This window comes from Notechis scutatus, chromosome 1 (assembly GCF_049901735.1).
Source record: "Notechis scutatus isolate UNSWTSFEM ecotype Mainland chromosome 1, rNotScu1.2, whole genome shotgun sequence".
Lineage (NCBI taxonomy): Eukaryota > Metazoa > Chordata > Lepidosauria > Squamata > Elapidae > Notechis > Notechis scutatus.
Window position 1 is genome coordinate 258,201,459 of NC_142009.1, and position 15,084 is coordinate 258,216,542.

The following is a 15,084-nucleotide window of genomic DNA, read 5'->3' on the forward strand; positions in this document are numbered from 1 at the left end:
AACTTTTTACTTTAAAAATTATGCCTGAATGTATATGACTGCCATCTATTGGACAAAATAAAAATAAAATTGCACATAATGAAGACAACTAAGAGGCATGTTGTTGCTTCAAGTGAAAATTAAAAGATAGACCTAAGTCCCATTTATTCTCAGATTGCTGGTTGCTTTGGATATTTGGGCTGAATAAAATGTGCTATATTTGACATTATGTTTTCTTGAAAAATAAATCACCTAAAAAAAACCAAAATTGTATTTTTCCTTTCTCAATCTCTGCTTAATTTTCCAGAAGGTTATAGCTAAGGTGAAATACATTCCCTTATATAATGTAATGTTTCTTGTTATTATAGGGTTCCAAAGTATCTGTCCTGATACAAAAACTATAATCATGTTTTGGCTCCTTTATTATGAATCTTTTCACCAGAGGTATAAGACAAAGAAGTTTAGTGGTGTAATCCTGAAATTTTGCAATATATTTTAAGTTTAATTACTACTGCTAAGCTTACTTTGATGTAACATATCCCGCCATTCCCGTGGAAATGAATTACAGTCAATAATAACACACGTGCTTCAGTTAGATGGCATGGAAAAAGAAGGGGAAAAAAAACACTTTTAAATGATCTATTATGATGAAAAAGCAAGCAAGATATAAACTGTTTTCCTTTTCTATGTTATTTTCCAGACAGGATGCAACCTTAGGAAATAGGAAGCCGAGAGTCAGAAAAGTTGTATGCATCCTCGCCAGAGAGTTATTCAGGAAAATAAAAATTTGTTAATCACTTATGTAAGTGGGCTGGAGGTTATGCAGCTCTTTGGAGGGAAAGTATAAAGTATGGTCATGATGCTGATATAACAGGAGGAGGAGGAGGAGGAGGAGGAGGAGGAGGAGGAGGAGGAGGAGGAGGAGGAGGAGGAGGAGGAGGAGGAGGAGGAAGGAAGGAAGAGATGTCCCCACTTACCTAGATTCTGCTAATTTTGCAGCTTTCAGAATAGTAACAAAAACTAAAAATAACTGCACATTTGAGCCTTAAATGTGATTCCTGTCAGTTTCTGTGACCACAAGGTCAAACAAAACAGGCATTTCCTACTCTTTAACCTTTGCCGCAAGCAGAAGGAAAAGTGTTCAAAAGGACCACTGTTCTTAAGGGCAGCCTGACACAACTGACCCTGAACTGTTTTGTTTTGCTTCTTGAATGCTAAATGCAAGGGGAGCTATGAACAAAATACCCTGGCGTCCATGATTCCTGAATGCTCACAACTCATTGGTTGCTCTTCTGGGATAGAACCCAGAGATCCATGTCTTGCAGCAGAATATGGACCTGACCGAATATTGATTTACAGTCTTTCACAGAGGCAAAAGAAAAGTATACACAGGCACACGCACACACACACACAAAATATGTATGTACACATGTATGTATGTATGTATGTATGTATGTATGTATGTATGGTATTCAGCTTTGTTTGGGTATTTTTCCACATCATTATAGTTGTGCTTTTAAAGTTGTAGCAATGTTTCGGCAGAATCCCATCTGCCATTATCAGGTTTCTGTATTGTGTTCGTCTGTGAGTCAGGCTTTCACAGCCGTTTCTGTTCTAAATTTGGGGCTAGCCTACTGCTGTATTAGAATGGTTTTTTCTTCATCCTGATTGGTTGGGAGTCTTGGTCTGTGTTTATTGGTCTTGGAGTTGACTGTGTTCTGCTTCATTGGTGTTTCTAATATCTTTTGTCTGTTTTGTAGTGTTTTTTTGTCTTGATTGGCTGGCAACATTGTGTTTCCTGTATTGGAGGCTTTTAGTGCGGCTTGGCTCCAAGTAAATGGACGGCTATCATTTATTAGGAAGCTAGGTTTCATCTGGGTGCCTGGTTGGGGTGTGTTTGAGCTGGAGGTATCAGGGGGTGGTCTGTTTGTGCCCAGGTGTTTGCCTGGCTTGTGGCGTGGAGGCTTTTTTGTTTGTGAGTGCAGGCTTCCAAATAATTGACAGTCTTGTGGAATCATCTCTTCTATTCATGCTTTCAGGTCTTTTTTCAAACTCTATGGCTTCTCTGATAATTCTGTGGCTGGAGTTTTCTAAAGTGGCTAGGGTTTTGGTGCCATTGAAATTGATGCTATGACCTATGGCTTTCATGTGTTGGACTAGTGAGCAAGTGTGTTCCAGCTTTTTTACTGCATTTTTGTGTTCATCCAGGTGGGTACTTATTCTTCTATTGGTCTATCCAATGTATGTGGCAGGGCATGATGCACAGGGGACACAGGGGACTCCCAACCAATCAGGATGAAGAAAAAACCATTCTGGCACAGCAACTAAAACTTTAACTTTGCTACAACTTTAAAAGCACAACTATAATGACGTGGGAAAATACCCGAACAAAGCTGAATGCCATACATGTAAGTACCCGCGAAAACTTGACAAAACATATATATATATATAGGTCTTGGCGTGTTCAGGTCTGTTCCTGTGTAAGATTGAGAGTGACCTTTTGGCAAGGTCCCACTCGCCATCTTCAGGCTGGAACTTTCGGCTTTGTGCTTGTGCGAGCAAAGCATGATCGGAGCTGCCATCTCCCTATATATACTGGTGGGGAGGTTGGCTGTGTTGTCATTTCTTGATTGGTTTATGGAGTTGATGTTTGCAGGTTGGCTGGCTTTTTCGTAAGAACATGTGTGGCTGAGGTATTGGCCGTGTGTCTATAAGCCTCCTGTGTTTTAACGACCTGGGTAATGGGCTGTGTGATGACCTTCTGAGTTCTATTGTTTTGACATCCTGGATCTTGTGCTGTAATCTCCTGGGTTGTTGGCTGTGTTGCATCATGGCTGCATCACCAGCTGCCACACATCCCGACCCCCCAAACCAAGCAAACAGACACACGCCATGAACACATATCCAGGCCTCAAACTCAGAGCCAAACCAAAACCCAGAACATCACATCACAACCACCCATTCAGGATATCACATCACAGAACTTAGGAGGTTACATCACAAAACCTCAGGATGGTATTTAGGTTTTTTGGGTATTTTCCCACATCTTAATATTTGTGCTTTTATTATAGCAACGTTTAAAAGAACCCAATACACAAGCCTGAGGATGGCAGATGAGATTCTGCTGAAACGTCGCACAAATATTAAGACGTGGGAAAATACCCGAAGAAACCTAAATACCATACATACAAATACCCACGAAAATATAAGAAAACACACATACACACACACACACACACACACACACACATAATCTCATCTGCCATCATCAGGCTTCTGTATTGTGTTTGTCTGTGAGTCAGGCTTTCACAGCCGTTTCTGTTTTAAATTTGGTGCTAGCCTACTGCTGTGTTAGAATGGTTTTTTCTTCATCCTGATTGGTTGGGAGTCTTGGTCTGTGTTTATTGGTCTTGGAGTTTTCTGTGTTCTGCTTGATTGGTGTTTCTAATATCTTCTGTCTGTTTTGTAGCTTTTTTTTGTCTTGATTGGCTGGCAACATTTTCCAGGTCAATTTTATCTTTGGGGTTTCTTAGGATGGCTGCTATATTTCTGTCTGTTTTGAAAGCAGTCTTAATGTGATGTCTGTGTAGTATTTTAAACAGACAGAAATATAGCAGCCATCCTAAGAAACCCCAAAGATATTGACCTGGAAAACCAAGGCATATATGAAGTCCCCTGCGCATCATGCCCTGCCACATACATTGGACAGACCAATAGAAGAATAAGTACCCACCTGGATGAACACAAAAATACAGTCAAAAAGCTGGAACACATTTCCTCACTAGTCCAACACATGAAAGCCACAGGTCATAGCATCAACTTCAATGGCACCAAAACCCTAGCCACTATAGAAAATCCCAGCTACAGAATTATCAGAGAAGCCATAGAGGTTGAAAAAAGACCTGAAAGCATGAATAGAAGAGATGACTCCACCAGACTGTCAATTATCTGAAAGCCTGCACTCACAAACAAAAAAAATCTCCACACCACAAGCCAAGCAAAAACCTGGGCACAAACAGACCACTCCCTGATACCTCCAGCTCAAACACACACCAACCAGGCACCCAGATGAAACCTAGCTTCCTAATAAATGATAGCGGTCCGTTTACTCGAAACCAAGCCACACTAAAAGCCTCCAATACAGGAAACACAATGTTGCCAGCCAATCAAGACAAAAAAACACTACAAAACTGACAGAAGATATTAGAAACACCAATGAAGCAGAACACAGTCAACTCCAAGACCAATAAACACAGACCAAGATTCCCAACCAATCAGGATGAAGAAAAAACCATTCTAATACAGCAGTAGGCTAGCCCCAAATTTAGAACAGAAATGGCTGTGAAAGCCTGACTCACAGACGAACACAATACAGAAGCCTGATAATGGCAGATGGGATTCTGCCGAAATGTTGCTACAACTTTAAAAGCACAACTATAATGACGTGGGAAAATACCTGAACAAAGCTGAATACCATACATACATACATACAGACAGACAGACAGACAGACACACACACACACACACATACACATATACATATACATGATTTATTTGCCACCTATCTTGTCTCAAGGTGATTATTTTTCAAATTTATATGCCACTTATCTTGTCATTCAAGGCAACTCTCAGAGCCAATTTCATAGGTTCTGCCAGAATTTGATCATCACATTCACGGAGGGAAGGAAAGCATTGTCCTGAAAATAATCTACATTTGGCACTTAGACTGTGAAATACACCTCCTGTGTCTTTGTACTCTTAATTGTCAAATAAGGTTGCTTGCCGAAGTCATTGAATCGTTACAGTCTTGCTCAAGAATAAAGGTTTGGTTGAATGAAAATAGGGATGGGCAAATTAAGAAGCTCAGCATGCTTCAGAATCTGATAACTGTCCCCCAGTAATTATCACCTCCTGTACCCCAGTAATTATCATTTGACACATTTGTTTACCCTCTTTCTAAATGAGGAAAAGCAAAAAAAAAGAAGAAGATTGTTTTGGCAATGGCTCAAATCCAACGAAGCAGTTTCGTGAGCTAGATTTCTCTCCCATTCCCTCTCTTGTTAGAATCAAGATCTAGAGCTTGTTTCATTCTCACAAGTAGGACCCAAGAAGATCTGATATAACCCCACACAGTTAGCCCATCTCTGACACTGGGCTGCTGAGGAACATGTTGCCAAATTTGTCCCTGGGATTTTAAAGTTGATCTTGATGAGTTTGGACTGGGGCAGAGAGAAGAGACCAGTCAGAACAATTTGGTTCTTCCAATGCTGTCATCTTCATTAACTTACTGGGGAATTAGGACAATTTCTCCAGGGTTTATAATATATGCTCACCTTCCCCATTCTGGGAAGTCCACCAGATGCTGGACCACAATACTTATAACTCCTGCATTTTGAGGAAGGCTGCTCTAACCAAGCTATCACCTTTTTGCTTCACCTGAAACTGCTAGCAGCTCATTATTTCTTCTATGGATAAAATTCTGAGCAGGTTCAATTTCCATCTTAACTGTTCTCCACCACTTTTCATTCTCTCAGAAATCTCTTTATGAGTAATAAAACAAAGCTGCTTGTCTTCTGCATCATTATAATGGGCTGTAGGTTTCTGAACTAATTTTAGGTATTTTTGATACATATTTACGGTACATTCCATCTGGCCCTTTAACAACCGTGTGGCTAAATTAAGCCAGAGTTTGGCAGGTATGGGGATTTTTTCAGAATACTAAAATAAAGCCAGGAACAAGGGTTGCAGTAATAAATGTCTTTCCATAGACTCAGATCTCATTCTTTCAAATGCAAATCTGACAAGTTCTTCTGCATAATATCAATGTGAGCTTGCTGCTGGCTTCAGCAAGCTACACTGGTCTTTGGTTGATCTTCTTCAAACATGTTAGGACCGTAAGTTTCCAATACTAGACTGACACGCTGTCAGTGGCATTTGCAAACTCTTACTGTTTGACAAATAATAAAAGTTGCAGCATTGCACCAAAGCCTCTTCCCATTTTGGTTGTGCATACAAAATTGCACATAGAAAAGGGGCAGTCTTTACATCACAATGCCATGATGCTGTTTGCAACACTTGGACCCTTCCTTGTCACCCCCATGGATGACATGGGAACACTTGCTTTTAACAGCAAACCAAAGTGACCATGTTGCTTTTCATCGTTCTGCTTTGAACCTCCAACCAGTGTTCTTCTGTACAACTTGCATTGTCCCACAGTGAAAATGGCTATACAGGATAGAAAACTTCCTTACCATAGGAATCAGAATTACCAAGCTGAAATGACCTCAGCATGTCTTGGAGCCCCTCTACCAGCCTGGGGTATGCATTGGAACCTATCTTTCAGCCTGGAAGCTCTTTATCTGGGCTGAAATGCTTCCAGTCCATCCTGGAAGTACTTCAGCTAGTGCTACAGACAAAGTTGATTGGACCCTAGTATAGGCATGTAGCAATCCATGATCACCTGAATTACTGTACTTCCCTGAGGTGAGTTGTGTACCTCTTTATTGTCTTGTTGAAAATCTACCTTACTGCTTGTAGGCTTATCTGTCATTCATATAACACTGAGACACATAATATTTAGGACAGGAAATCAGTTACATTATGCCTTTTCCAGGACAAGAATCATATAGCCTCTATGACACAAAACATCTCTTCAAAGCAAACCCAAGCTCTGACTTATATAGGCTCAATGTATTTCGTTCCCACTTCAAATTGAAGCTATTATAACCTTAAAACAACATAGGCTGTTTCAGCTCTTCTTGTCTCGGAACAAAGTGAGAGCTTTTTTTCAACAACAACAACAACAACAACAATGCATTTCTACAAAATTAATTTACCTTTGTTTCTATCTTTTATTAAACTTTCCTTCTCCAAACCTGTCAACTCTGTTGTGTGGGTCATTGAAGAATGGGATGTGAAATAAGGGAGTTTTCTTTATGCACCATCAGTGATACAAAAAGGGAGTGGAAACAATGCTTGATCCGATCCCAGGTATTTCTTTGGAGATAAGCTCTTGGAATGCTCAACCAGAAAGCCAAAATGTTTTGCCCAGGTACCTAGCAGAGTAGATGGAATTTCCATGGAAAATTTTACCAACATAATAGCATGTCTGGCATTTGGAATTCATTTCTCTGGAGATATGAAGAGTAGTGATACATTATTTTGTGCATCTTTATATGATAAGTTCCAAGATAACAAGCTTTCAAATACTTGGCCATTCTCAACCCATTCTCTTGATACATCCCACTTTCTGACCAGTAGGATGTTATATTATAGCAACAAAACTATGAAGGATCTTTTGGATATGCTAGGCAATTTATTTTTACAAATAAAATGTTACTTAAGTGCTTCTAAAAAGCTGTTTTAGAATACATTCCAATCAACAATATCTTCAAAAGAAAAACATTCACAAGAAAAGAAGACAGCAACAACACATTATGCTTCCTGGATATCATCACCATCAGAGGAAACAATGGTAGTTTAGAAATGCAAAACTGCTGAAAAACAACCTACACAAATGAAGTGTTTTATTACCAAAGTAACAACCTCCCACAAGAGGAGCTGTGTAAAAATATTATTCAGATGAGTACAAATACACTGTAGCAACTCAGAACACCAAAAGAAGGAAACAGGCAGCCTATCCATCTTCCAACATAATAGATACCTACTCAATGTAACCAAAAAATACTTGACCACTTAACCCACTATGGAACAAGCAAACAATAAAAAGAATAACACTATCATACATCAAAAACATCACAGAGACAACCAACAGACTATTTACAATCACATGGTATCACAATAGCACACAAAACAACTCAGATCTTCCAAAATATCTTAAATAAAGTAAAAGATTCAATGGCCCAGGAAGAAGAAAAAACAGGGTCATATATAACATATAAGATAAGGACTGTAGGCAGAAGACCTGATTTGAGACCAAACAGCAGTCAGAAGACACTATGAAAACTTAATATCACAACATATAGTGAGACTCAACCATAGTTTCAACTGGAAACTGCAATAAAATCTTGAATCCTAAAATGTTAGGAAAGTTGACATTCAGACAAATTAGCCATCAATAGAATGGAAATAAACTACATAGAAATAAGCCTCATTTACACACTTTTCAAAAAAGACACATAGAAATAATTCACATTTACACATCATTCAAAAGAGGCATTAAAGATGAAAGGAAACAAAAATGCCAGAACACATATTCTCCAGCAACTAACAACCAGATAACCAGGGATTAACACAAGACAAACAATGAAGCAGAAAACAATATCCTAATCAAGAAACTACCAAGTGAAAACTATTTCCCCAGAATAACTAGCAAGGCAAGCTACTGTATATAAACAGTGAGCAAAGCAAACTCTTCATTTACTATCACTGATGATGTTACCCACTTGGGTAATGAAACATCTGCAAGCAAACAACCAAGCTCAAAGATCACCAAGGACTCCACAGTTCAATCCTGAACTACATATATTCTCTTCTATTGGAATATTCCTTCTGATGGGAATTATCTTAATTTTTTATTTTTTTAAAAAAACAAGTTTTATTAATTTTCAAAACACACAAGTCATCATTATCCATTACATGTTTAAACCTTTTTCCATTATAAACTTAACAAGTCAAATAAACTATAATTCTGTTTTAAACCATTTCCATATAAACATACAAAACCTCTTATCCAATTTCTCTTTATTTCTCTTTACTCTTATTCAATTTTATTATTATTATTTCATCTATTTCTTTCTGACTTAGTTACCATTATTCTCATTCTATATTTCTACAAGGTTTTATTAATTCTCCCCAGAAAAAAAAAAACATATACCCACAACACACAAAACAAAAAAAATCTTTTTGGAAAGTAACTTGGACCCAGGTATCTCTCTCTTCATGGACTTCGACTGTATTCATGCTCATCTTACATATCATTACTTATTTTATTTACCATTCTAAGTCTTCTATATTAACTTCTCCACATATTTCACTCTTCTTAATTCTATCTTAATTAATCATCTTAATTTGAGTCATTATATTTGTATCTTTTGTCCATTCTTTATTGTACCTTTGTCTCATTCCTTATAAAAAAAAGAAATTTCTCCTGAAATCACTAATCAGAGTATGATGCCTTTCTATCTCCCCACTAAATTAATCAAGTTAATCTTTAAAATAACACCCAATACCCAATCCGATTTTGCTTGGTACATTCTATCTGAATAATACATCCAAAATAATTAAATACATAGTTAAACAATAAATCTAAATATTAAAAACAAATACTATAATAAAAATTTTATAATAACATCAATACCATAATCTTATTAAACTCTTTAATTAATACTCAATACTAAACCTCCCTCATATTATTAAATTTTAAAACCAATCATTATTAAACATTTCAACATTTTAATCTCTTATCAACTCTTAAGCCATTTAAGTTTTCTATTTCTAATACAATACTACAATATCATCTTATGTACCTTGCAAAATCTCTTTGAAGAAATTATATTTTATCCTTTATCCCTAAAAAGATTCCTTTTTCCCATTTAATTTCAAAACTTTGTAGCTTTTCTCCACCTTTTCCTTTCTTTCTTCTCCCAACAAACCTTTCTACCCCGCCTTCTTCTAGCCTCTGCCTTACTGGCTTCCCTTCTCTGTCGTATTCCTTTTCCCTTTTGTTTACTATCATTATATTGATTTTGCATCTTATTTTTCCCTTTCTTCAATGTTTTTTAAAATCTTAAGTCCTTTATTTCTCTTCCTTCCCCTCTTCCTTCTTTCTTGGTCAAGTTCTGAGATTTATTAAAGATGGCTGCCTCTCCTTCTTCTTCTTCTGCTGTCTTCATCTGTTGTAATGTTTGTTGATAGTTAATAAGCGCCATTTCTAAAAAAGGAAGGCTTCTTTCAAACCAGCTTTACCATTTTTTTTTGCTTGTTCATAATCTTTTCTCAGTTCCTCAATAGAAAGAGCCATTATAAATCTTTTCTTTTCTTTTCCCCTTCTTTCTTCTTACAGCAACCAAAATATTCCAAAGGAAAAATAAAACAGTCCCAAAGTTATCAATCAGTCCAAACCAAGGCAGAGTTCTCACTTTCACCTCCTAGGGTAGTGTCAATCAGAAAAAAGAAAGTCCAAATCTGTTTCTTAAAATCTTATTGCAATATATTTTAGTCTTTCAATCCTTAAAGCATCTCCTCCAACAAAGTCTTAGCATACAGATATTTTTTTTAATCCTCTCTTCCCACTCATCGCTTAAAGCCAGTTTTCACCTAAAAAAATAGGTTTCTTAATATTCACTTTTTATTCCATAGGAAAAGAGGGTAAGCTTTCCTTTCAGCACCATCAAACTGCCGCTTTTTTTCCTCTTTTAGAAGGTATCATTCAGAAAGTCATACTTTTCAGGAATTTTGTTAAATATGTCTTAGAGTCCTAGGGACCAAGAAAACTTTCTCCTTCCAAACACTTTCTCCACTTCCTCCTGCGCATTCTTACCCGGCTGCCAGCTTCTTTGTGGCGGCCATTACGGACCGCCACTGCACCGTCCTGGGAAAAGGGGTTCTGCCGGCCAGGAGGGGTCTGCAACACCCCAAACCCCTCTCCGGATCCCCCTACCTTCAGCTGCCCTGCAGGCAGCCTAGCTCCGTATCCGTCCAGATCGGAGCCCCAAAACGGCTAGCGCGGCAGGATCGCACAGCTTCGCGAATCCCTACCGCCGCGAAGCCGACAAACCGGAAGTTGGGAATTATCTTAATTTTAAATGTACTGTAAGAATTTGGAGGGGTGGGGAGGAGTAATTCTTAAGATACATAGAATTAATAAATCAGTGGTCTCATCTTTAGAATGTTGTATGTTGCAAAGAATGGAATCTTTTTTCTATACTACTTTTGATTATACATATAAAAAAACATGAAGATAAATTCTGGGAAACTTGAATGAAAGCTGTAAATGTGTTAAATAAATTCAGAGTACTTTGGTTAAACATGTTTTGTAATTTTACATATACTATATTTTATATATAGTATTGCAAATAGAAAGATACTTTATTTAAGATTCTTAAATAAATATATAAATAAGAACCATTGGTCTAGTCTATTTATGAAATGACACATTTGAATTAGTAATTGGCTTTTGGCTTCTGCAGTTCTTACCCAACTAATTTTTCTAGTTGAAATTATTTTTCAACTAGAAAAATCATTTTTCCCTGTTTTGTAAACCTGGCAAACCTTCAGAAATCATCCAGACCACTGAGATCATACAAATTTGAGAATTTATTCAGTCCAGAGGAACTTGATCCACAGAGATCATCTAATAACTAATAACATCCTTGTCAGATGTCTCCTTTGTATGTGTGTGGGGGGGAGGGAGTTTAATTGCACTCTGTAGCATGTATGCTGAAGCCCAAATTCTTGGAGAAAACTTCTAGGATACTTTGCTGATGCCAATCCATTCTAAATCTGCAACTGACATTTTCAGTCTGAACTATTTTGCTGAAAATGAAAGTTATTCTTGCCTTTTTGCAAGCTGGAGAGGAAATGGTGAAAAGTTTTTTGTTGGGCGTCTTCACAAGGAAGAGATCCTATCAGTTACAAAGGATAAGCATAAAACTATGACATACCGACATATTTGTGACAAAAACATCAAACTGTGATCTTCTGTAATGAATACAATGAACAAGACTGAATTAAAAATAGCTTCCTTGTAAAAACGCAGAGTTGAATTGTTGTTAGTGCAACAGGAGACATTTGCTCTGGAAAAACTTATTTAGTTTTCTTTTTTTTCTCTTTTAATCCATTTTCCTAGATTGAAAGTGGGGTGAGTGGCTTAGGTAGAAATTGAGTTATGTTTTTTTATTAAGACACTAAAGCGCTCAGTCATGAGGTAATTCATTTAAAGATGGTGGGTGTGATGGACAGTCACAGGATGGTCAGATGATGACATCATTGAAGTGAGTTGGACTGAAATTTCAGGGATTATTTTCATGTTTTCAACAGATGGTTGAATGCTAAGCCTAAATTAAAGTAGACATATCTGATTTTCTTTCTTATCCTTAAAAATAGGAGTGCCAGAGTACAGTTTGAGGAAAACAGGAAAGGGGGGATTGGGGATTCCAAGATCACTGCAGGTTGCCTGGACTAGGCCCAGTTAAATAACATTCAGGGGGCAGGGGGCAGAAATCACTTATTTATGTAAAATCTAAATTACTAGACTTCAGCAGGATAGAGGAAATCTTCAAGATATATTTTCAGGACATACTGGACTCTGCAGTTGGTATTTTAAAAAAAAACATCATGATTTTAACTGAAATGACGTTACATTCTGAAAATATTATCAAAATAATTACTTAATTCTCTAAGGGATGGTCAGTTCTAAGCCTTTTACCCACATTGATGAGAATGCATTTGCTTTAACCTAGAACTCACAAGATACCAAAACTCTCCTCTCCTCTCCCCTCTCCTCTCCTCCCCTCCCTCCTCTTCTCTCCCCAAATAAATAAATGAAAAATGAATCACATTCACATGTTATCTTTGCGATTTAAATCATATGCCTCTCAGTACACTAGCCTCAATCAGAATATAGCTGGAAGGGACCTTGGAGGTCTTCTAGTCAAACCCCCTGCTCAATCATACCATTTTAAATAGGTGACAGCCCAATCATTTCTTAAAAATCTCCAGTGATGAAGCACCTACAACTTCTGAAGGCAAGCTGGTTTATTGTTCTCACTGTTAGAAAGTTTCTCCTTAAATCCAGGTGGCTTCTCTCCTTGATTAGTTTCCATCCATTGTTTCTCGTCTTGCCTTCTGGTCCTTTCAAAAATAAGTTGACTCATTCTTCTTTGTGGCAGCCCTTCAAATACTGGAATACTGCTGTCATGTCATTACTAGTCCTTCTTTTCTCTAAGATTGGCCATACTCAATTCCTGCAACCGTTCTTCATATGCTTTGTCTCCAGGCCTTTAATAACATCTTAGTTGCTCTTCTTTGCACTTTTTCCAAAATCTCAACATCTTTTTTTTGTAATGTGGTGACCAAAACTGGATGCAGTATTCCAGGTGTGGTCTTACTAAGGATTTATTAAGCAGTAATAATACATCACGTGATTTTGATTCTATCCTCTGTTTATACAACCAAGGATTGCATTAGCTTTTTTGGCTGCTGCCGCACACTGCTGGCTCATATTTACGTAAAAGGTCCCTCTCACAGTTACTGTTTTTGAGCCAGGTTTCTCCGAATCTGTACTTGTACCTTTGTTTTTTCTTTCCCCCCTCACTCCAAGACATCTGATGAGGATACCACATTGGGAGAGTGAGTCATGTGTAGTTTTTTTTACGGTCTAACTGTGTACAGTTTTTAAGGAAAGGTAAAAGCAGTGTACAAAAAGAGGTCAAACCTTTTTTTTTAATCAACAGAGTATTTCTTAGGGATTGCTGCAAAGATGTTTCATTTTGAAAAAAGCTGAGACAGGTTGCATGTTCAAAAAGTGCCATTTTTTAAAACACTTTGGTTAAAAATGTTAATGCTTCCCTTTCTTCACGCCATACATTTCTCCCATAAAGAGGGATGAGTAAAACCTCATCATAAGATAAGGGAAATGTCTTCCTCACACAATACACTACACTAATTTATAGCTTAATTGTGAATAGATTAGGATAGTTGGGGATACACAATCACAATTCTTGTGTTGTCAGACCAAAAGAAATCAACACAACAAGCCCTCTACCCTCTTTGTCCTCCAGTAATTGGTATGGAGATAAATCACTTTTCAAACTAGTGGTCTCATTATCATCTCTCATACCCCTAGATAAATCTTTCTTCAAGGAATATATCCAATTATTTTAAAAAAACAACACAAAAAGGAATAACACTGATAATGACTTTGATAAACTAATTATGCAATGAGGGTGGGAAAAAGAATAGTGATTTGGATAGAATACTGAGAGATTTATGGCTGAAGTGTTGAAGGCAAAGTCTATCCTCTAATATTTCCTCACCTACAACTGTGCTGGACAACTTCTTTTAGGCAAAACTAATAAATGTGTGATTTATGATTCATCTAGTTTATAGCACGTGTGCCAATGTTTTGGTTGAAGAACAGCAAGTGTACTTAATGTTAAATACCTGATTAACTCACAATATTATTTAGATGTTCATAACTAACTGTATTCTGTTCCTATGTATCCTGATGAATTTATGTTGAAAAATATACATATAAAATATACAAGACAAATATAATATTGTCTTGTTGCATGGTATGAAAAGTCATACAGTAAGATAAGGCATAAAAAAAAATAGAAAAGGCATAGGATATCACAAAAGTAGATTCATGCACATAGCCAAAAGCAAAAATTAGTAATCCTCCTACCCCCATTTTGAGAACCAAAAATGGTTTCTTTTCCCATTTAAAGATAATAAGGAGAGCACCAGGCAGGTCTCCAGTGAGAGAACATTCCAAAAGTCATGAATTAATATGAATTCAGCCCATCTAAAGATGAATTTTCAAGATGACTTGATCTAGATTGTCTATTCTTCCTTCTTCCATTCATTCTGGCCATTCATATGGATTAAAAGCATTTTTTTCTACTGAAATTAGTAATAATATCATGTTCTTATAATTGGTTGGCTTTATGAAAATTTCAGCATAGAATTATAGCATTATATTATATTACGATCCATTCTGATATCCTCACAGAAAGCAAAGTTGGTGAAGCTGGAAGGAAATAGTATGCACTTGTTCAATGGGTTCATTATAACATATTGTTTAGGATTTTTTCTCCCTCCCTCTATCCCCCCCTCTCTCTTCTCTCTCTCTCTCTCTCTTTCTTTCTTCCTCTCTCTCCTCCCTCCCTCCCTCCCTCCCTCCCTCTTTCTTTCTCCTTTCTCTCCCTCTCTCTCTTTCTCTCTCCCTCTCTCCCTCTGTCTTGCTCTCTTTCTTTTTCTTTCATTTCATTTCTTTCATTTCATTACAATTGCTGGTTTCTATTTATTTATTTTTTACTAATTATTTCTGAGCTGGATTTTTATTTTTAGACATTCAGCTCACAGCAAAGAAGCTAATTCAAAAGCACATACAGGAAAACCAGAAAGATCCATCAGTTTCTT